General features: G+C 42.3%; 1 pseudogene; it reads left to right on the top strand.

The window, feature by feature from the left end:
• Positions 1-19,292: 19,292 nt before the first annotated feature.
• On the top strand, positions 19,293-23,117 carry LOC133125082 (G2/M phase-specific E3 ubiquitin-protein ligase-like; annotated as a pseudogene).
• Positions 23,118-24,183: the final 1,066 nt, after the last annotated feature.

Here is a 24,183-nt window from a genome sequence, read left to right as displayed (position 1 = left end):
GAGTATATTTTGGGGTAGCCTTTATTTTCACTTTCACTAGTGGTGGATTTACCAGTTTTTCCATTGCCATGAATGAACTGTGTGTGGGGCACGTATTCCGAATCCTACCCTTAACATGATCTGATTGCTCTTTGATGATGAATGGTTTTAGGATTGATGAATGGGGAGCCATCAAAACATGGATCAAAAAGCCTACTGGAGCCTGCACATAACTGACGTGCTGAGTGCAAGTAGAATTTGTAGCCTGACAGGGAATATGAATATGCTGACAGGGTTTAAGGCACACCTCTGTGACACTGTTCAAAAGCCATGGTAGACGGCAGAAACCCATTGTGACAACATTTTGGACTGAGCGTTCTAATGATGCGTCTTAATCACATATTTGTGATCGTACATGCGAAAGGGTTAAGCATTAAACCTTGGGTTTTGCTTGCATTTGTGTTAGAAAAAATAAACCAACATGAAGACCAGAGAGCCGTCTTTGGGAGAAAAGCAATCCATTTTGAAGCTTAGAAAAGAGGGGATCAGAGCCATTGCACAAGCATTGGGGATAGCTTGTAATGCAACTTGGAATGTCCTGAAAAATAAAGAACCACTGCCGTACTGAGCAAGGACCACAACAGCAATTGTGAAACATTGTGAAAACTGTGAAGGAAAACCCCCAAAAATCAGTCAGTTATTACAGTTATTAAGAAGGTGATGTTAGTCTTATCACAATAAGAACACTGTCACTTACCGTATGTAATTGTTCTCTGCAGACAAGCAGGGGACAATCCACCCTGGAGCAGCACGGGGTTAAGGGCCTTGTTGGATTATGGTGTCCTACCATCCTGGTTTACATTATTTTCTCTTCTTCCCTGGAAATTTTTCTTTTCAGTGTGCCATGGCCAGTCCACAAAGCTCTGTCATTTCTCCCGCTGTGCTGGGAGCCGGGGATGGCCAGAGCAGTATTGGTGTCTGAGGGATGTTTGTGTCAGAAGTTAACAGGATTTCACCAAGCTATGGAAAACAGAGATGGAAATCGGAAAATGTTTATGTGATATCGCATCCAGACTGACAACTGTCAATCGCACTTGGATGGAGGTGAGGCCAGTATGGATTTTTGAAAGGCTCTCCAGCAGTCCTGCCTGTCATCAGATAGTGGCCAACTTCAAGTCACCCTCTGCATGTTGAAAATATAATCTCCCCAAAAATAATATATGAATATAACCCAGTTAGACCCGGGGGTGTATTTGTGCATGTGGGTTTTGGCGGTGAGGGGAGGTTATGATCCATAAGGAATCAAATCCTGCTGCACTGAAATAGGGAAAGCATAAAGTCTGTTACCATTTCTAGATTGTATAAATGTATAGTTTGCCATGTAATATTCTAGTATTGATTGCAAGAACAAGTATACAACTCCACAATGGGTAACACTTTACCATAAGGTGAATTGGCATTAACTAATTGGTATTTGTAAACCGTTAATTCATGTTAGGAACTACATTACTTAATGCCAATTCATAGTGAAATGGAAAAAAAAATACACTCACTAAATTAACACTAAATTAGGAACATTATATTTACTGATTCATGCAGGGTGAGGCATTCAGGGTGGTTTGAGTATCTCATAAACTGCTGACACTAGTCTCTAGAGTTTGCAAAGACTGGTGAAAAAAAACAAAGAAATCCAGTGAGCAGCAGTTCTGCACACAGAAACACCTTGTTAATGTGACTGACAAGTGTTTATTGCGTTGCCCAGGGGCTTGTTTCACGAAAGTTGCAACATGCAAGCTGAGATCTGCAAGATGCAACAGATTTCTTCAGCACATTTTTGAGCATTTCATGAATAAATCGCAATTGCAAGCCTCAAATGCATTTTTTTATATCAATGGTTTTCATTTGTGCACAGCATGAGCACTCCTCAGCAAAGTGGGCTAGCCATGGGTGCCAGACAGCGATATAAAGGGTATCCAAAGGGTGTAAATTTAATCTTGCATCAGATTAAAAAAATATTTAGCTATGTTGTAAAATAAAAATGTAATTTTAATGGTTTGTTTTATTTGAACTACTACGTCGACCTGGTACACCTAATATCACAGCCTACACTTTTTATAGTAACGTTAGATGTTTTGTTATTTGTAATATCCAAATTAAACGTAACACTGTTACCTAGATGCCATCCATCCATCCAGTAACATCACCTGTGACGAAGCGGTGACCCAAATCACTTTGCTTCAAATGTAATTGTTGTGTGTGCTCCCAGTTTATTTAACTGCAACATCTAATAGCATACTTTGTAAGTGTATGCTATTAGACATAGGCTCCAAACATAGGCTAGGACTTTTGTGATTTTTACAGTGGTAGCCTAGCCATTTCTACACATAACCAGGCGTGTGTTCTCAGTCAGTGCATTGATAGGTATTTGTAAACTACCAATTGCACAAAGGTCTTTTGGGAAACCAAGTAGTGCAGAATTTCACTTCACTACTGCGATGGGCTTGGATAACTGAATTGCTGCTGGATGGTTATGATGTCCAAGGTATGCTGTTGCAGAAACTACACCATTGCACCAGTTGGACTGAAACAATCAGAATAATGCCAAACATGTATATTATCTAAACTAACTTTGCCATGAAACATCCAATGCTTTATGCATAATTTCAGCGAAACTGAGGAATGGGGGAGATGTGAGAGGGAGGGAGTAATGAAGGGGGGTCCAAGAGAATAATGTCTGGGCCCAGCAGGCGGTGCTTTCAGAAACCTTCCCGTGCCGTAAAGGCTGTCGCACCCTGATAGAAATGTGAGAGGAGGGGGATTTACAGGGGGTTCAGGAAGACAGCTGTTTTGGGAATAATGCATTAGTTTTTCCCCCACAGTCTCCCGCCCGTATGGGTGCTGAGAAGATGGGGGCTAACGGTATTTGCTCCGGGGGTTAAATTACTTTACAGCCACATATTGCCACTGTATCAGAGGAAGCCAGCAAGCTGACCTGCGCACTGAGTGACAATACCAGATTTTAATCATTTACACCTTACAACCACCACGTTTGTGCGTGCCTCCTTCTCTGTGCCTGCCCTGTTTCCCTGTTTCTCATCTTTCTCTCCCCTCACAAACGCAGATGTTTCTCAACTCCTGCTCACCCACTACCCTACCAATTGTGCCCTTGACTGTATCTTGACTTCATCCCTCCTTCAGCCAATCATACCTCCCATTTGTCACCTCCCTTGTGAACTCCTCCCTGTCTTCTGGATGTTTTCCCCCATCCTTCAAGAGGGTCTACATCACCCCAATCCTGAAGAAGCCCACTCTGGACCCCGCCAGTATACAGAACTACCATCTGGTATCTCTCCCTCCTTTTCTATCCAATCACTTGATCAAGCTGCCACCAACCAACTCTCTTTCTTCTTTTCACAGAATAACCTGCTGGACCCCCACCAGTCCAGCTTCAGACCACCGAAAGGTGGACGGGATCGCACACTGGCCACGACCCACCACGAAGAGGCAAGTATGCACGTTCCTGGGGTTGGTGGGGTACTACCGACAATTAATCCCGGACTTTGCAATCAGAGCGGCCCACCTGCATGATCTAACCAAGAAAGATCGAAGTCACACCGTTAGGTGGTCTGAAGAAGCTGACCGGGCCTTCCTGGACCTGAGAGCTGCCCTGGGCCATGAACCTGTGCTGACAACCTCTAACTTTTCCTAGAAATTTGTACTGCAAACCGATGCCTCAGAGACAGGACTTGGAGCAGTCCTGTCACAAATCCAGGACAGAATGGAACATCCAATCACCTACATCAGCCGGAAACTACTCAAACACGAGAGAAACTACAGCATGGTGGAGAAGGAGTGCCTGGCCATCAGATGGGCGGTGGGTAAGCTCAAATACTACCTACTACGACGAGAATTCATACTCGTAACTGACCATGCACCCCTGAAATGGATGTACCGTTGCAAAGACACTAACACCAGGGTGACCTGTTGGTTCCTTGAGTTACAAAATTTTAAATTTAAGGTTGAGCACAGAGCGGGGAGGCTCCAAGGAAACGCTGATGCCCTGTCCCGGACGAACGAGTGCCTCTGCTGTAATGCTCCCGCCAAGGGCTTGGAGCTGAGGGGGAGGAGATGTGGTGGCCCGATCTGGGATCGGTACCCTACTGGAGTGGAACAGCCAGTGCGCTGGCGCCAGGAGCTAGGGAAACTGATTGATGGCGGGTATTTCCCCGTTTCGTATTTGAATAATGCAGCACCCTGGAGAGAGCCTTGGGGGGGTGAAATGCAACCGTGCACGTGACTAATAATATTTAATTGAACAGGCGCAACTTGGTTGAGTTAGAGGGAGAGAGCAGCACCCTACAAGAAGGAAAGCTGGCGAACAGAGCGGGGCTTACGACGGTGGAGGAGAGACATGAGGCCAGTGCATTCCCGAAACCTTGCTAAGGACGAACAAACCCATGATTAGAAAAAGTGTGGAGGAATTCCGTGGAGGACAAAAAGAGAGAGCCCCATTGCTTGTGGAGAGACGGGACGGAAAAAACTTCAATCCAGGACGCACGTGAGCATAACTCTCTCGACATAAGCCAGCTAACCCCTTATATCTCTATTCCTAGACGGAATCATCCCAGGAGGGCGACCGGGCTTGGAAGGAGGACGACCGAGGCCTGGAAACCGTGGAGATTGACATGCCCCGCCCCCGACAAAGACGGGCGAACGTTGTTTAACTCCAGAAGCAAAAGGAGAATTACTTTTCTGTTCTGGAAGTTTGTCATGCGCTCTGAAGGCGCCTACAGAAAACAACTTCAGAAAATAAGGAATTTCTGTCAACCACCACTCTAACTCGTCGGTGCTAAATTACTTGACCCGTGTTGCTCTCTCTCCCTCTCTCTCTCACCTAGCGGGTTACCACAGTGTAAATTTAAAGTTTCCTCGCCTATTACGGATAGATTAAGTGCTCAGGATAAATCTTCTCTCATAAAACTGCACTGGTTCCCGCTGTCTAGCAAACATCTGACTATTTGGTATTTATTTCGGTCTATTGTTTGGGAGCTTTGATCCAAACAAGAAAACTTGGTTCTGGTTACATGTTGCTTGGACAAGTGAAGCTGCAATGAATTAACAACGTAGTCAACTAAAATCGATGGCCAAATTAGTTGCCAACAAATGTACAGTGCATCCGGAAAGTATTCACAGCGCTTCACTTCTTCCACATTTTGTTATGTTACAGCCTTATTCCAAAATTGATTAAATTAATTTTTTTCCTCCAAATTCTACACACAATACCCCATAATGACAACATGAAACATGAGGAGGAACATGAGATTTTTGCTAATTTATTAAAAATAAAAAACTAAGAAATCACATGTACATAAGTATTCACAGCCTTTGCCATGAAGCTCAAAATTGAACTCAGGTGCATCCTGTTTCCACTGATCAACCTTGAGATGTTTCTACAGCTTAATTGGAGTCCACCTGTGGTAAATTCAGTTGATTGGACATGATTTGGAAAGGCACACACCTGTCTATATAAGGTCCCACAGTTGACAGTGCATGTCGGAGCACAAACCAAGCATGAAGTCAAAGGAATTGTCTGTAGACCGCCGAGACAGGATTGTCTCGAGGCACAAATCTGGGGGAAGGGTACAGAAAAATTTCTGCTGCTTTGAAGGTCCCAATGAGCACAGTGGCCTCCATCATCCGTAATTGGAAGAAGTTAGGAACCACCAGGGGCCTCATTTATAAACGTTGCGTATGCACAAAAGAATGCATACGCCACTTTCTAAACAAACTTTGGCATTTATAAAAAACGAACTTGACGGGAAAATGTGCGGTCCTCCATGGAAATTCTGACCCATGCGTACGCACATTAACTGGAGAAATGAGAAACTGCGACTCCGATGGCAATGGGATGAAACGCGAGAAATGGTGGAAACTGGGGGATGTCTCGGTGGTGCAGCCTGTAGAGCACTGACCGCATGCTCATTGCGAGCCGCGACGTTGGCAGTTTGAATCCGACCATCCGACATTTGTCGCATGTCTTCCCCTCTCTCTCGCTCCCATCCTTCCTGTCTCTCTATACTATATACTGTCCAATAAAGCTGAAAAAGGCCTAAAAAAGATCTTTTAAAAAAAAGAAATTGATACCACTGTGTAAAATAAATTGAAATATTACCTCTCACGTATCATATATGAAGAGTTAATTTGCAAAAATGGATAAAAGCCTCTCTTACAACGAATAAACAAACAGCTGTTTGATTGATGCTCCCTGGAGTGCCCAAAAAATATGATTTAGGATGATAAATATAAACGGAGATGTTGTTGTAAAATAATCCCTCAAATATGTAAACGAATTGTGAAACAATACTTCATGTTATTAAATGTATTCTCATAAATAATATGGTGAACAGTCTGACAAATTATGCTGCACTGATGCCGTTTACAATGCGTCAGTCGGGCAGATACGAGTGCATAGTTTCATATATTGTTATCATATTCATATATTATGTTTTATAATGTGTTTATTGTTATGGATTTTTGTTCGTTTTATCTCTTAATTTTGTAACTGTGTTTTCAATGGTGCTAGACAAATAATGTGTATTATTATCATTATTATTATTATTATTATTATTGTCATCATCACATTCGTTGTGCAGAACTGTTCGTCATTTACAATCAATCAGGATAATTCCCACACCTGTAGATTTTCAGAGGCAATCAAATGGCTGAAATCCCTTTTCTTGGCCTTCTTTTCAGCGTTTGCCATTGTCGTCTTCGTGAAATGCATATTCATTAGGGGTGTTTCACTGCCTATTTATAGGCAACTGTGGGCGGGACATGAAGCTGGCAATGGTGCGCCACATTTAGAGTTGATTGTGATTTATAAAGGAAAACTGGCATGGGACGTGCGTGTGCACTGTTTAATGAATCCAAATATTTTTGTGCGTACGCACGTCCTGGGTTTCATGTGTACGCAACCTTTTGACGTGAATCCTATGCACAGTTTTATAAATGAGGCCCCTGGACTCTTCCTAGAGCTGGCCGCCCGTCTAAACTGAGCAATCGGGGGAGAAGGGCCTTAGTCAGGGAGGTGACCAAGAACCCGATGGTCACTCTGTCAGAGCTCCAGCGTTCCTCTGTGGAGAGAGGAGAACCTTCCAGAAGGACAACCATCTCTGCAGCAATCCACCAATCAGGCCTGTATGGTAGAGTGGCCAGACGGAAGCCACTCCTTAGTAAAAGGCACAGGGCAGCCCGCCCGGTGTTTGCCAAAAGGCACCTGAAGGACTCTCAGACCATGAGAAACAAAATTCTCTGGTCTGATGAGACAAAGATTGAACTCTTTGGCGTGAATGCCACTCGTCATGTTTGGAGGAAACCAGGCACCGCTCATCACCTGGCCAATACCATCCCTACAGTGAAGCATGGTGGTGGCAGCATCATGCTGTGGGGATGTTTTTCAGCGGCAGGAACTGGGAGACTAGTCAGGATTGAGGGAAAGATGAATGCAGCAATGTACAGAGACATCCTGGATGAAAACCTGCTCCAGAGTGCTCTTGACCTCAGACTGGGGCGACGGTTCATCTTTCAGCAGGACAACGACCCAAAGCACACAGCCAAGATATCAAAGGAGTGGCTTCAGGACAACTCTGTGAATGTCCTTGAGTGGCCCAGCCAGAGCCCAGACTTGAATCCGATTGAACATCTCTGGAGAGATCTGAAAATGGCTGTGCACCGACGCTCCCCATCCAACCTGATGGAGCTTGAGAGGTGCTGCAAAGAGGAACGGGCGAAACTGCCCAAAGATAGGTGTGCCAAGCTTGTGGCATCATATTCAAAAAGACTTGAGGCTGTAATTGCTGCCAAAGGTGCATCAACAAAGTATTGAGCAAAGGCTGTGAATACTTATGTACATGTGATTTCTTAGTTTTTTTATTTTTAATAAATTTGCTAAAATTTCAAAAAAACTTCTTTCATGTTGTCATGATGGGGTGTTGTGTGTAGAATTTTGTGGAAAAAAATGAATTTATTCCATTTTGGAATTAGGCTGTAACATAACAAAATGTGGGAAAAGTGAAGCGCTGTGAATACTTTCCGGATGCACTGTAATTCATTAGTTGCTTATATCATCGCATGCGTTTTTCCTCTAACTCAGAATGCTCTGGGGTTTCCCGAAGCCTTCTTAACGCTACATCGTTCGTAAGTTGTACCTTAAGCTCCACTTTAACGTTTTAGCGTGTTTCCTGAAACATTCTTAGCTAAGTATACCTTCTGGAAGTCATACTTTTGTAAGGTTGGTCTGGATCACTCTTAACTCGCTCCGCTAGTGGCCACCACTGTTACGACCGCAAGCCAAATCCAAATCAGCTGCTGCTCTTAGTTACATCTCAATCTGTTAAGCAATATGTTCTATAATATTTCTACAATTGTAGTTGGCTAATAATATGACTAAAATACCACATTAATGGCACTGTTTTCATGCAAATAGTACAATTGTAAATTACGAAGGAAGCATGTTGTACTTTATTGAACATAACATTGCCTAATTGCCTGTTAAATGATATTCATAAACTGACGATTTCCCACTCTCTCTGTGTGCTGGAGCGATGTTTAACCATAGTTCTTTCTTGGTTATGCTGGACACCGTAGTCCTAAAACTGGAAATTAATGTTTCTTTATTCAGCGCCACGTCTAAGAATATCTCCAATTACGTTTGCTGTGAAGCTGTGGGATTTCTTAGTTTTTTCCGGCATATCTTATGTAAAAAAATGTTGTTTTCCAGTCTTCATAAAACGCTAAGAGACACCATTGTCAGGAAACGCACCCCTGACTTGTAGGCAGCTTACTGGAGTGATGTGAACAATAGCGTGATGGCAAGACCTTCACAACCAAAAACCATTGAGTAATTGTGCGATTCATAATCTGAATAGTCGATTATTCGTTTCAATAATTGATAGATTATTCAACTATCAAAATAGTCGTTAGTCGCAGCCCTACTTTACATCAATGATTCCAAGTTCAAGAGTTGACCCCACATGTGAAGTTGTAGGTAGCAGAAGGCTGCCAGTCACATGACTTGGGACCAATGGTTAAAGCAACTTTGCAAGTGCAAGAATGGACACTAACTATTAACAAATACATTCTCCAGATAAACAGTTTATTAGAATCCCAAGAAAAATGCATGATGACGGACTAACAGAAAATATTCTGCAAGCTGATAGGCCGACAACACAAATGCCCCTCCTACCAGAAAATGAAACATAGCTGCAGTGTGTACAAGAAAATGTGTGGTCAAAACACAAGACTTAATTGCATAAAAAGAAGGGATCAGTTCGCCACACCAAAAGCAATACCCCCTCAGGCCCCAGGCAATAGCTGGGATTAAACCTACGATTGATGACCTGTTACAAGCTGAAGTGTTCGTAATGACTAGAAGCCCCTTCAACACTCAAATTTTTCCAATCAAAAACCCACATTCAAATGACTACCAAGGTCAGCAGTACACATCCACAAGGCTGCCACAAGGATATTATGAAAGTCCCTCTGTGTTCAATAGAATGTTGGCACAGGATTTGCAACAACTTTCAGTTGTTTGTTTCAGGGGGGTTTTCCATGCTCAGTTGGGTTAAGGTCTGGTCATCGACTTGGCCAGTTTTAAACCACTTTCTTTCCCCAAATGAAGTATTTGTTATGTTGGCAGTGTGTTTTGTCTTACTCATTGTCTTACTTCTCTGTAAGCTGGCAGACAGAATGTTTTTATAGACTTCTGTATTTATCCTGCTGCTACAATCATTGCTGAGTTACATCATCAATAAAGATTAGTGAGCCCACTCTAGAAACAGCCATGCAAGCCCAAGCCATGACACTGCCTCTACCGTTTCTTCACACTTTGGCCTTTCCATCACTTTGGTAGAGGTTAATCTTCATCTCATCAATCCATAAAGCTTGGTTCCAGAACTTTTGTGGCTTATACCTGTACTTTGCAAATTATAATCTTCCCTTCCAGTTCTTACTACTGATGAGTGGTTTGCATCTTGTGTATAGCCTCCATATATTGCTGCTCTCTAAGTCTTCTTCAAATGGTTCATTGAGATACATTCACCCCTGCCCTATATTGATTGTTTGTGATGTAACAGACTGGTATTTTGGGGTTTTTCTTCACAGCTCTCACAATGTTTCTGTCATCAACTGCTGTTGTTTTCTTCAGTCGACCTGTTTGATGTCTGTTGCTCAGTACACCAGCAGTTCTCATTTTCAGGACAGTCCAAGTTATTGTTCAAGTTATCCCCATTATATATTACATTAAGGGGCATTTAGCTGTATTATTATGAATTATCAATTAAATCGCCAAATTCAGTGATAGGCAGAGCAACAGCAAAGGTGTGATTGGAAGTGCTGACTGCTTCTCTCTGGCAATCAGCAGTTAACACATGAAAAGGGGGGCCCTTCTGCACCCTTATCCCTGGTTATGGGTATGCACTTTGCACTTTGTTGTACATCGCTGTGGATAAGAGTGTCTGCCAAATGGCATTAATGTAAAAGTTTTTTAATGTAATGTGGTTAGAACGCATTCTTAGAAGGCTCACTTCATAACGTTGTCACAATGGGTTTCCACCATCTAACACAGCTTCTGAACAACGTCACAGAGGTGTGCCTTAAATCCTGTCAGCTTATTCATTATGGCAGAAGAAATCAATATAAATCAATACTGTGATTTCAGAAGTTGAAATGGCTGGTAAAAAAATACTGATAAATCTTACTGAGAGCAACACTGTGCTAGCTAAGCAATTTAGTGGTTCTTGAAATTTTAACACAGATCTAACAATTGTATCTTAATGTAAAGTGCAAACATGATTCCAATATAATGCCCACAGTCTTTTGTTGTACTGACATGCTAATTTTATTACAAAGCAGTAATGTTTGTCATCTTTTTAAATTTGTACTATATGCAACGCAATGTTACACACTTACATTCACAAATTTTGATGCATGCAAAGAAGGTGCCGGACATTTGCCACCACTGTGACACAGAGGCCCGTACTTAAAGTGAAGTGCCAATGTTGTTTTTTACCTTTTTTTTACAATTTCATTTGAATGCGATTATGAAATTTTTAGTTCCAGATGGTTGTTTCTTGCACTTTGTCTACTCTTACCCGTTGTTCAGGCTACTTGCTTAAGCCTCCAGGATCCGGCCCCTTCACAGGCTTTGGTTTCGGCCCTTGCACAATCTTGGACTCCAGATCTCTCCAGGTTCAGAACGAGGAGACCCAGTGCTCCCCTCAAGGCCCGTGGCCGTCTGAAGCCAGAGAACTGTTTCTCCGGAACAGGCAAAGAAAGCACAGGGTAGCAGAAGTAAAACATCTCTTCTCTTCAAGTTGTCCAAGTCCAACGGAATGTGACTTTACTAGAGGTGAGTGCCGTGAGAGGTGCAGCGACTGAAACAAAAAACAGAAGACAGGGTACACAAAGGGAGTTGATACATGGGAAAGGCAGGCAGGAAAATGCTGCAGTGTTTGGTTGTGACACAACAATCTGGCAAAGAAACAAGGAAACTAGGTGGGTATAAATACACTGACAAATTCACTTATTTTTTTACAATTTGTTTCAAATTTTTCACTTTTTCTCTTAGGACCCCGTCCCTCGGCGGCCTGGATGCCTTGTCATATCATCTAAGAGCCTGTGACCGTGATTCCGAGGTGACTGGGGTGCTGTTATACGCAGCAATCCTACTAACCCCTCTCGAGTCGCTCCCTCAGAGCAGCGAGGCAATTATGCCACTCCATGTGAGGAATCAAACCCCGGTCCTCCGTGTGAAACTGTAATGATGCCTGCATCAAGGTCTATTACTTTGACTGTGCACCACCGCGGCTCATCACAGACAAATTAACTGAGATGATGAACAGGTGCAAGTGCAGGAAACAGGACACAGGTGAGTGAAAGACTATGGAAAGCAAACAAGGTCAATAAACACAAAAACAAAGGCAGAAACACAAAACAGTAAGATACAGGAGCATGGAGTGTGACACGACAACAAATTTTCATTCAAATAATTATTTTCCTTCCTGATTCCATGAGATGGAATCACTGAGCTTCGAATGGAAAGATGACTATATGAAGATGGTCGATAAAGGAATGCCACAGCCGTGTGTAGAGAAGAAATGCTGAACATCATGCATTCAATATTCAAACATGGTAAAAAAACATTGTATTAGGTTTGTAATATACACCAATACCACCATGTTGTGCACTTTTCGATCAGCAAACAGTGCTTAATTTTGATAATATGCAAGCTCTCTTGGTTTACTGTTGAACATGAACCCTGGTAGTTGAATGTCTTCAGAACATTCATTGACATTCAGCCAAGTTTCAACCTTCTGTCTTGTTTTATATCATCAAACTGTCAGGTATGGTGTCCGATTTTCTTTTCCAATCAATTTTTTCAAAGTCCTGAGCTTCAACTTGAACCACATCATGGAATATTTTACATAACATTTTAAGATTATGGCTGTCAACCTCACTGTTTGTTGCATATGTGAATATCAGTGCCCTCAAATTGTTTTGGCACAATGATGTCTTGTTCTTGGAGCGGTTCATCTTTTTTGCACTTTCTTATGCGATTCAGTAATTGTGCAAACTGAGTGCATTTCTGTCTCACAATTTCATTGAGTTCAGTCAGAGCAACTGCAATTACATAAACTTTCCCGAAGGGTGACTGTTTTATCAGTCTCAGTCTTCCATGGGTGTATGCAAGAACTTTGTGATCAACCATTTAAATTTCATCTGTGATTAGTATTTGGAGGTTTCCCAGCTTTTCTTGCAAATAATGTATTTTTTCCTCCCTAAGTGGTTGATGTTGCATCACCCCCTCACCCCCTACTCGACCCAGCTCCTGGTCCAAGTGATGGTTCTGTCCCGCCTGGACTACTGCAATTCCCTCTTGCCTGGCCTCCCAGCGTCCGCCATCAGACCCCTCCAACTTATCCAGAATGCAGCAGCTGGTCTGGTCTTCAACCTTCCCAAATACTCACACGTCACCCCCCTGCTTACTTCCCTCCACTGGCTGCCTGTCATGGCTCGCATTAAATTCAAAACATTGGTGCTAGCCTTCCAAGCAGTTAAGGGGTCTTCCCCAGCTTACCTACAAAAAATCATCAGACCCTACACCCCTGCCAGACCTCTTCGTTCAGCCTCCACAGGCCGCTTGGCACCTCCACCTCATGCTCACGACTACTGTCTGTTCTGGCTCCACGGTGGTGGAACGAACTCCCCGTTGAGGCCAAAACTGTAGAATCTCTCCCCACCTTCAAGCGCAAACTGAAGACGCACCTTGTGTTTTGGTATTTTTAGTTGGCTAGGTAAGCAGTATTTGGATAGTTAAGTTTGGTCACTTTTGCTTTGTTGTTTGTTTATTTGTTGATTTAAAAAAATAAAAAATAAAAAAATAAAAATAGGCCCTGGTCCTTATCTTTGTTGTACGGGTAGCAATTGAAATTGTACTTCCCTCTAGGGTATTTCAGTGCCCTGGTTATGGGTATGCACTTTGTTGTACGTCGCTCTGGATAAGAGCGTCTGCCAAATGCCAATAATGTAATATAATGTAATGTGTAATGCATCTGTTCCTATCAAGAAGCAGTTGTGAATTGTTAAAGCATTTTTTGATAGGCAGCAACTGGTAATACATGTATCATCAGGGCTCTGTGACAGCTGTGATAGAATCTGACATGTCTCATGAAGTATTGCCTTTATCAAATGTGATTTGCCTGTACCAGCCCTTCTAGAGATAAACACATGACATTTTTCAAACACCAATGACACATTTAATAAAATACCTCTCAAGTTTTGCCAAGTTGGGACAAGGTGGATGGATTTTGTTTGTAGCAAGTCAATCTTCGTTGCAGTTTACCGACCTTAACTTCAGGAGACGGAACAAATGTAATGAGGGGAAGAGTGGATGAAAGTACTGGATTTTTGGGAGAGGGGAACAGGATAGGCATCATATTTGTTTGCTAATATTTGCTTGAGCATACAGTACCAGAAGATGTAAAAGTCAGAGTTCGTTGGGGACATAGTTTTGAAGTCCACAACTCACTGATGAAAAATGATGGTATGCACTGAGAGGATTACCCTTAGAAAAAGAACATAAAATGTAAATAGGAAAAAAAGTGCAATGGAAGACTTCCCTTTCAAATCGTGACATGCCTTGACTTTTTTGTGGCAAAGTCATCAATGCCAGCCTCAAATGAGATTTTCTGTGACGGATCATGGTTGATGCTAATCACAGAGTCCACTGAGATGCTCTTGGGCCATGGTAGACCTCAAGTATGTCCAAAGCCCAGTCTCCACCAAACAGCCAAGATGAGATGCAACTAGATGATTTTAGAATGTCTTCAGAAGAAAGGTTTAACGGTGTGAACTGTCCAGTTTTAGAATGTCTGCTCTTGCGGCTGGCGTTTTGAAAACTGAGCGTGTCAAATCTTAAGCTACAAATCAGGCCTGCAACGTTTGTTTTGTTTTGCTGGCTATAGTATATGTGAAGTGTGGGCCCACTGATATTTGTTGAAGTGCAATTGGAAGTGATAGCAATATTGTGGAAGTGTATGGTGAACTAATTGTTTATTTTGCCTTACTTTTATTTTATATTTTCTAAATAATAAGGGATTATTTATTTATCCATATTCCTGTGTGGTGTTGGATTATTTCATTTGAAAGCCTTTGACAGTATTTGGGATTATATTTGGATTTAAAAGTATAGAATATTGAGGTTTGGTCTCCGTCAAGACGCTCTCTGTTGTCTCGTCCGGCTTACTGGGAAATAAAGTCAGGCAAACAAACACAGGGAACAGGTGTTACTCGTCCTCATTAACCCGCTCATAACCAGTGTTAGGAGTAAGTCGTTACTAAGTAACTCCACTACTTTTGGCAGTATCTAGTAATGTAACTTAATTACTTTTTCAAATGAAATAACGCAATTACAACTACTAAAATTTAAATGGGCTCGCTCGTTACTCGTTACCTTTGTCTTACGTGAGTGGACTTGATTATCTGGTTTATGATCATCCGACTTTACGGTGGCGCAAGCGAATCAAACAATACCGGTCAGGTAACTTAACACAGCAGTTTGCAAACACAACGGCCGACACTTTATGTAATGTGAGTTTGCTGTCCTGGAAATACGGACATTATTTTTCCCTCCTCGAGGTCAAGGACAAAAATATAGTGGTGAGCTGTAGTCTATGTGCAGGGGTGAGAACTTTATCCACATCAAAGACTAGCAATTCTAATCTGATGAAGCACCTATCAAAACAACACGCTTCTACAAAGCTAGTCGCAAAAAACCCCGGTGCTAATGCTAACGTTAGCTCCGCTGACCAAGAAGGAGCCACTCCAGCCAGACAGGCAAGGCTGGATTTTACCAAGAATTTGTCTGCAGACTCTGCACAGCCTGTAAGCCAGGCAGGACTAAACAGCCTATAAACCAGGCAGGACTAAACAGACTGATTGCCAGGTATGTTGTCGAAGACATGCAACCTATGTCAACAGTTGCCTTCTGACAACTACCGGTAATTAGCAAAATACCAGTGAGAAGAAATAAAGACTGTGGCGGCCGATAAACCTCAGTGTATTTGTTTTTGTAAAAATAACTTATAATTTTTATTTCATTAGGACTTTTGTGATAAGAAATTACTGTCAAATGTCTGAGAAACAGTTATTTAATTTTACACTGCCAAAATAGTGTACTAGTGCTTGATTTGAAGGCCTGTCGAGGCTACAATAAATAGACCTATCAAAACATATCTATTGTGTTTTATTGTTCCACTACTTACTTTTCATCATAGTGATAATGGGTACAATGATGGATAACATTTGACAGTTGTCTTGTCCCACACTGTACCAAGCAACACTAAAATATAGCTGTGTGCAGTAATAGAGAATTGAAGCAGACATTTAAAAGTAACAAAAGTTACTTTTCCTAGTAACTAATTAATTTTATATGCAGTAATTGGTAAAGTAATTCAATTACTTTTTGAGAGAAGAAACTAGTAACTATAACTAACTCCTAATTTTCAGTAACTTGCCCAACACTGCTCATAACCCTCTCTGTCGACACAGTGTTGCATGATCTCCACCCAGTAATTGACTACAGAACAGAAGTATTTTCTATGCATTTGTGTTTATCTTCACTGTGTTCATTGAAAATGACAGACATTAATCTAACATTTAGTTGCTTCTGGTGTTCTCTCCAGGTTTAAAAAAACTCCCCACCAAACCTACAACAAGGATGTCATTCTACTTCCCAGGCCTAGTGACGATCTGGTCGTAAAGCAAAGCAGGAAGCAGAGACTTCATGAGAAGGGGCACATTTTAAATGCTTTCGAGTTCGTCAAAGCTTGGGACAGTGGAATGGTAAAGGAGAGAATCAGGCAGGCATTCAAAGAAAAGATTCCAGCTGATGTCAGGTAATAACCCACCATTTTACTCCCGTCTTCTTTTGCTCTGTACATTTCAACAAGTAACATTTTCTTTGATTAAAGTTTTGTTTCGTTGATCTTTCAAAATCCCATTTCATAGGCCCGTACTTTCAGTGTATGGTAAGATCAGAAAAATGTCAATCTTAAATGTCTCATCCACTGTTCCGATGCAGCATTGACCTACTGATGGCTTGTGGCAATAAGTTGATTGTCCCGACACTAGCTGAAGGACAGGAGCTAGACGGGAGTATGATTCAGAAAGTTCACAGATTGAAGGCTCTGTACATCAGACCATCAAGACCTATTGAAGTAAGCAACTATAAATATATTTAACTTGACATTGTATTTGAATTGGTCCCCTAGTACAGTGGTTCCAGGCCCCCCCACAGTAGACATGATAACCTGTCTGTCATCATTGCGACTCCATCTGTACACACTCCAAAGTCCAATGTAGTTAGTCAAGCTTATTCCAATTGACCACATAAAAACATTAAAAAACTACTTTTGCCGTTCCAGTTATCCTCAAATATCACAATCGGAATCCTTCATTTCCCTTTTCCCATTCCCATACATCCACAGATAGTAAAAAGGCTATTGTTGTATAATATTAACTTCTTAGTTTTATTTTAAACCAGTCTACATGTGTTTTGTGGACTTGGAGAAGGCTTATGACCGTATCCCCCGGGAAATCCTGTGGGGGGTACTGCGGGAATATGGGGTACCGACCGGGGTTGCTGCTACGATCCATCAGGGCCTTGTATGACCAAAGTGAGAGCTGTGTCCGCATACTCGGCACAAAGTCCATCACGTTCTCAGTGGGTGTTGGACTCCGCCAGGGTTGCCCTTTGTCACCGATTCTGTTTGTGATATTCATGGACAGGATTTCTAGGCGCAGCCGAGGGGAGGAGAGTGTCCGGGTTGGGGACCTCAGAATTGCGTCTCTGCTCTTTGCAGATGATGTGGTTCTGTTGGCTCCATCAGACCGAGACCTCCAACAGGCACTGGGGCGGTTTGCAGCCGAGTGTGGGGCGGTTGGGATGAAAGTCAGCACCTCCAAGTCTGAGGCCATGGTTCTCTGTCGGACAACGGTGGATTGCCCCCTCTGGGTTGGAAATGAGTTGCTGCCCCAGGCGAAGGAGTTGAAGTATCTCGGGATCTTGTTCACGAGTGAGGGAAAAATGGAGCGTGAGATGGACAGGCGGTTTGGTGCTGCGTCCGCAGTGATGCGGGCGTTGCACCAGACCGTCTTGGTGAAGAGGGAGCTGAGCCGCAAGGCAAAGCTTTCAATTTACCAATCCATCTATGTGCCAACCCTCACCTATGGTCATGAACGAGATCAAGGGTACAAGCGGCCGAGATGAGTTTCCTCCGTAGAGTGGCTGGGCTTAGCCTTAGAGATAGGGTGAGGAGCTCAGACATCCGGAGGGAGCTCGGAGTAGAACCGCTGCTCCTTCGTGTCGAAAGGAGCCAGTTGAGGTGGTTTGGGCATCTGAGAAGGATGCCCCCTGGGCGCCTTCCTTTGGAGGTGTTCAGGGAATGTCCGACTGGTAAGAGACCCCGGGGAAGACCCAGAACTCGCTGGAGAGATTATGTAGCTCGTCTGGCCTGGGAACGCCTCGGGATCCCCCAGGAGGAGTTGGAAAATGTCGCTGTGGAGAGAGACGCCTGGAGTGAATTGCTTAGCCTGCTGCCCCCGCGACCCGGCTCCGGATAAGCGGAAGAAACTGGATGGATGGATGGATGGATGGATAGTTTTATTTATGTTTGTTGAATAATTAGGCTACTTTGGTTTTGTGATTGAAGCATTCTGTAATGGGCCTCATGTATCAATACTTCCATGTGTGCCAGAGTTTGAAAGTTGATACAATATGGTGCCAGTGCCACAAATATGAATGCCAAATGTTTCATGACTCATTCTAATCTAATTTTAAATAGAAATTAGTTTGAGTGTGTATTTATTGCTCATTGATTTAAATAATTTCCTATCATCTCAAGGTCCCTGTTGCAGCTCCCTGAGCCCCCCATTGTGCCGCCCCCCCTGTTGAGAGCCACTGCCCTAGAAGACCAGAAATATCATATTCCGATAGACTGATTGTATGCACTGATGAAGTATAGCATGTGCAAAACCAATGACATAGCCCCTATCTAAATGGGCAAAGAGCTTGTCTTGCACCAATTACAAGTTTAACTGTTGGTATTAGTCATGTAAAAGTTTTTTGCATATGCTTCAGACTTTGCCAAATCAGGGCTCCATGAATTGTACATGAAATTCAGAAATTTCATCTTTCTCTCCATTGTTTTGGAAAATTTAACCAGATTCAAGGAAATGTCTGCAATAATTGAAAACGGTTTCTAGATTTCTTCTTTTGCTTCTTTAAAAGCTTGAAGATTCAGACTCTGATTGCATCGAAGTTGACGACAATCAAGAGCCTTCTACGTCACAAGCCGATACTGTTGCAGCCATTATGTATGTATGGAATTGTTTATTTGCAATATTCTCTTTGAACACTGGGTGGTGTCTGGGTGAGTGCATAATAGGTGAGCTCACCAGGACAGGTGGAGGTGATTGGACTGGGATGGGCACACAGTTTTTGACCGTGTAGCTATACACACGCTTATTATTGTTAAAATATGTTTATTGGAATAAACAATCTAGCAAACTAGAAGTCGTCTGGATGTGAGTATCACACGTCTAAACTAGATTCACCCAGTCTAGCAATCACAAGGTGACTTTGAGTCGCAATAGTCACCACAGATACCGTGGTCCCAAACCACAGCACTGCATCTCCTGGGCCATCACAAAGTCATGAAGCGGACTGCAACACATACCTGGCAGTTATGACTGCGATGACGGAGTCAGAGGAGTCTGATCAAGAATTCAGTGAAGCCATACAAGCCAGTCTTGATGATCAAATGTGAGTTGAAATCAGTGTTAAATGGAGTGTGTAACATTTAATATTGATCAGTACTGTGAGATTTGAAAAATACGTATGATTTATGGTGGACTTGGTACTCACTAACAAATATGTGTGTTTAGTTTATATAACTATAGTTTCCATTTTGTGTTAATTTTATGTCACAAATATGGTGATGTATCTAAGAATCAAGAATGGAGACTTTGTTTAATCATCCACTGAAATTCTTGAGCTATATTTCATTTTACAGTGGAGCTCGATGCACAGAGGATGTGCCAGTGGCAAGACTACTGAACGATTTGGCAGCCCAAATAAATAGCAATGCAACCAGCAAGTTCAACATCAATTGGTCTGCTGTTCTGGATGGGGCCATAAGAGGCTCATGACCAAAAGATCATCTTACAACCCTAGTTACAGAATTAGCGTCAAGTTTTCTGATGATTCTGGGAAAACTGAAGAGGCCATAGATTTGGGAGGCCCAAGGAGGGAGTTCCTCATACTACTGATGCAAGTTCTCAAAGAATCATCTATGTTTGAAGGTGCAGAAGAGAGACTGAATTTGGCACTTGATTCACAAGGTAAATGCATTTAAAGTCATAGTCACAATTGACAGAACATTTAAAAAATGTTATTAAAGGGACATATGCTTCCTCATACCTGTAGTGCTGTTCATCTATCTAAATAGTGTTGGTGCGAGTTGCCCAGTTTTGGAGATATCGGCCGTAGAGATGTCTGCCTTCTCTCAAACATAATAAATATGTTATAGATGTACCGGTACATCTATACATGTCCCATCCTGTCGGTACATCTATAGATGTACTGGTAAATGTGGAGGAAAGTTCTAGTTGTGTTGAGGTGCTCGCGATGGCTACACTGACAGGCTACATCAGGCTACAGGCTATTCTCACTAGTAGGCTACCACTTAACTTTTTTGACTGATATGGGTTACTAAAGTAAAATAATACGGCCGCACGCCAGAAAGTCGGTGGTAAAATCATCGCTTTCCAGTCGGGTCAGTGTTAAAGGAACTCGTTTCCCAGCATAAGTTGTCATAGTAACTGAGCTTGAACAATGTTGAACTTGCTTTACTTTATGGTAAGCTCGTTTTATAGAATAGGGCCCCGGTTACGCAAGATAATCCACAGACTTTGTTGTGAGCAGTTTCATGTAGGAACTATTTTCTTTCTACCGAACTACACCCGCCAACCATATCACTGCGCAGAAAGAAGCATGCATTGAAAATGAATGACTAGTGGGCGGGCATGGCGCCCAGTCTAAAAGGCCCATTTCAGTTTGCCGCGCCGCTGGCGTTTCCTTCACATGGGGGCGGGGCGGGGAGGCGAGGTGCAGGCGCACAAGCAGAGATTGCCCCCGTCTAAAATCCCTTAAATCAGAATTACATGTTTTAATTTATAATTATGATTTTTGATGTTCACATGTTCATTTGTACTGTAGCATGCACTTCGGGTACTTTAAATACTAACTATATGTATTACTTTGTTTTTTGTCATTTCTGTGATGTTTTTCAGCGCTAAGGGACGACAGATACTTTGTTGCTGGAAGAGCCATTGCGGTCAGTCTTGTTCATGGAGGACCAGCTCCTGGTTTTTTGTCACCAACCCTTTTTTCTTGTCTGTCTGGAAGCCCAGAGTCTGCAAAACCTACTCTGGATGATGTTGCTGACATTGAGTTGCGTCAAAAAATCAAAAAGGTATGTATCATTTTAGGACTTATAAGAGCTGATCATGTAACAACGACACATAATGTAATAGAAACTCATATTGTAACAACATGAGCATGTGTACATGTATAAATAAAATACACTTTATTTTTAAGCATACATTTAGAGCCTTGAATTACATCAAAAGTGACTTTATTGTTTTTTAAAATTTATTCTTTATTTATCCAGGAAGGTCCCATTGAGATACAATATCTCTTCTTCCAGGGAGTCCTGTCAAAAAGGCAGCAAGACAATCTCACAAAAAGCAGTTTCACACGGAATAAACATGCACATAATACATAAAACTCACATAAAAGGCTCAATTCATAGCAGCTGGTCAATATCCATACAGTCCATTTCAATCAGCGTTACAACACTCTACAGTGAAGCAATTACCATGTTAATCCATAAATTATTGACTCACTCTATAATGTAATAAAATGATTACACTATTAGGAAACCTACCGATCTGCTCGCATGGTGAAATGACGGGGGGGGGGATAAGCTTGATATTACAGCTGCTGGACTATGCAAAAACTATCTACTGCAGTTTAAAAACGACTGCTCAACTTGAAGAATCTCAGTCGACGGACGGGTCCCCGACTGATCATTCGACACGTCGACTTTCAGGGGGCAGCCCTACAACATTTCACTTGTAGAAGTCCGATTTGCACCGGCCAATATACAATGATGTACCTCACAAGACCACCAGTCAAATTTGACATTTTATTTTTAGAAGGTGAATGTTGTGCTGGAAAGATTTGTAATGTTAATACATTTTTATTCTATCTTCAAAATTTCAGATTTTGGAATCCGCAACTATCGAGGAGTTGACCAGTGCTATAGAGCCTCTTTTGGACTACCTGACTAACTGTGGATGTCTTCGACCAATGAAGACTGTAAATGACAAGCATTTTAAAGTCCGAGGACCATTAGAAAGGTTACTTTTAAATCAGTTTCTTGCTCTTCATCTTTCACTATAGTAGTGAATTATCTATGCCAGATTATAGAAAATATACTGAGACTCAGCCATCACAAAGAAGTATGTTGCTGTAATCGTATTAATTTATTTATGTATAGGTTTCGTGAAGGAATGAAAAGTCTTGGTGTTCTGGAACAAATCCAGCAGCATCCAGATGCCTTCTGTCCCTTACTCTGCCACAAGACAAGAAAACTCACAGCAGACATCCTGGATGACCTCTTTCAGATTTGGTTCTCAGAGTCTGGGAGCAACAGGCGGTTGGCAGAGAATAGAGCCATTGCCTTCTGGCGGGACTACTTACAAGATGCAGAAGGTGCCTCAGCTCCACGTTTCCCGCTGGCCAATACCTGTATAAATTGTTTGCACCTTCCACTGCACAGTGTCTACGAAGTTTTCAAGACCAACATGGATTTTGCTATAGCCAACACACAAGGATTTGGTATGCCGTAAGGAAAAGCCTTTATTCAAATAGGCAGTTTGGTTCAAGCTTTAATTCAATATGTTCAATATGTTCATTTAGAGTTGCTAAAATGTAGCAATGATCTGTTACAAGATGTATTGTTTTTTTGCATCTAATATCCCCATATCCCCATATCGCAATGCATCCGGGTTCTTGTATGCAGGAAGCAAGAAAATACATTGGGTTCTATTGGAACTTGACGACAAATTATGGAAAATCAAATTACATTTTGCAAAAAAATCGACCTGTTTCAACTCAACCTGACTCATGCACGGGGTCCGGGTCTAGTTTTGAAGTGTTGCAGAGGCAAGAAATCGCTGCAGAATTTGCATTTGGCACGGCCGAGGGAGGACGCCCTTCCCCGGGAAGCGGGTCTTACGGGGCTCCACCGGTGCTCACTACGAGCGGGTCGGCGGCAAAGGAGGAACACGCGGGGTCCTCCTCTGCTGCGGACCCTCTCGTAGCGAGCTCCGGTGGAGCTACAAGACCCGGTGCCCGGGGAAGGGCGTCCTCCCTCAGCCACGCCAAATCCAAATTCTGCAGAGATTTCTTGCCTCTGCAGCGATTTCTTGCCTCTGCAACACTTCAAAACTAGACCCGGACCCCGTGCATGAGTCTTGGGGTCAGGTTGAGTTGAAAGAGGTAAAGATTTTTCGCAAGATGTAATTTGATTTTCCCAATGTATTTTCTTGCTTCCTGCATACAGGACCCAGGATGCATTGCAATAAGGGGAAGGGTCTATTTGATTTAATTTGTGTCATTTAACTGTCTTAAAAGAAAAGTAAGAAGGGCTACAAACAAATTAATACCATGGTTACCATCGTCTTCAAATGGGTTAAATAACTGTTGAATAATATTCATGTTTATATCATTAATAAAAATGGTATTCTCTGGAATCTCCACATTATTTGTTGTTTCCAGCTCAGGTAGTGGTCCATCTGGATCAGTTCCATAACTCTCATTCACATCAAAAATGCTAGCGATTGCAATGTTATCCAATCCTGCATGGTGGATAACACCTGCCTGCCATAGTTGGAGAGGTGTTTGCCCTCCTTGGGTTGAGAGTCCACGGTGGTTCCACTGGTTTCTAAACTCTGCTGCAGCCCTCTCAATACGGGGTAAGTATATATAGTGCAGGCAAAATAAGTGAAGTTCACTTAGGGAATCTAAAATCCCTTGGTCCTCCATAAAGGTGAAAAGATTGCTGTAGTGGAAAGATACCACACGATTAAGTTCAGCCCAAAGCCTCTCTATCCTTTGATTATGTACACTACGCCCTGTAATGACACTTCTTCTGCCTATTCCTCTCCTGTCCAGCATAAATCTGGCCACCATTACGTTTTCCATCCCATGGTCGCACCTTATCCTGGATGGTAAACCAAAATGTTGTACTCCCTCTTGAAAAAGGCGCAGGACGTTTGCCGCCCTGTTATTGTCTAAACACCTGAGATAGATGATGGTCCTACTGTACCCGTCCACACAGCCGTGAAACACCATTCGCCATCTCACTAATTTATGGTTTCCATCCAAATGCCTGCGAATAAAAATCTTAGTTTAGATGCGGAAAATGATTGTCAAATGAATGGTACAGAGTCATTCACTGTAAAAAAGATACACTATATCTACTCCATTTAATGAGTAGATTCAAATAGAAAACAAAA

Source organism: Conger conger, chromosome 1, assembly GCF_963514075.1.
Source record: "Conger conger chromosome 1, fConCon1.1, whole genome shotgun sequence".
Taxonomy (NCBI): Eukaryota; Metazoa; Chordata; class Actinopteri; order Anguilliformes; family Congridae; genus Conger; species Conger conger.
This window is presented reverse-complemented; position numbering and strand designations above follow the sequence as displayed.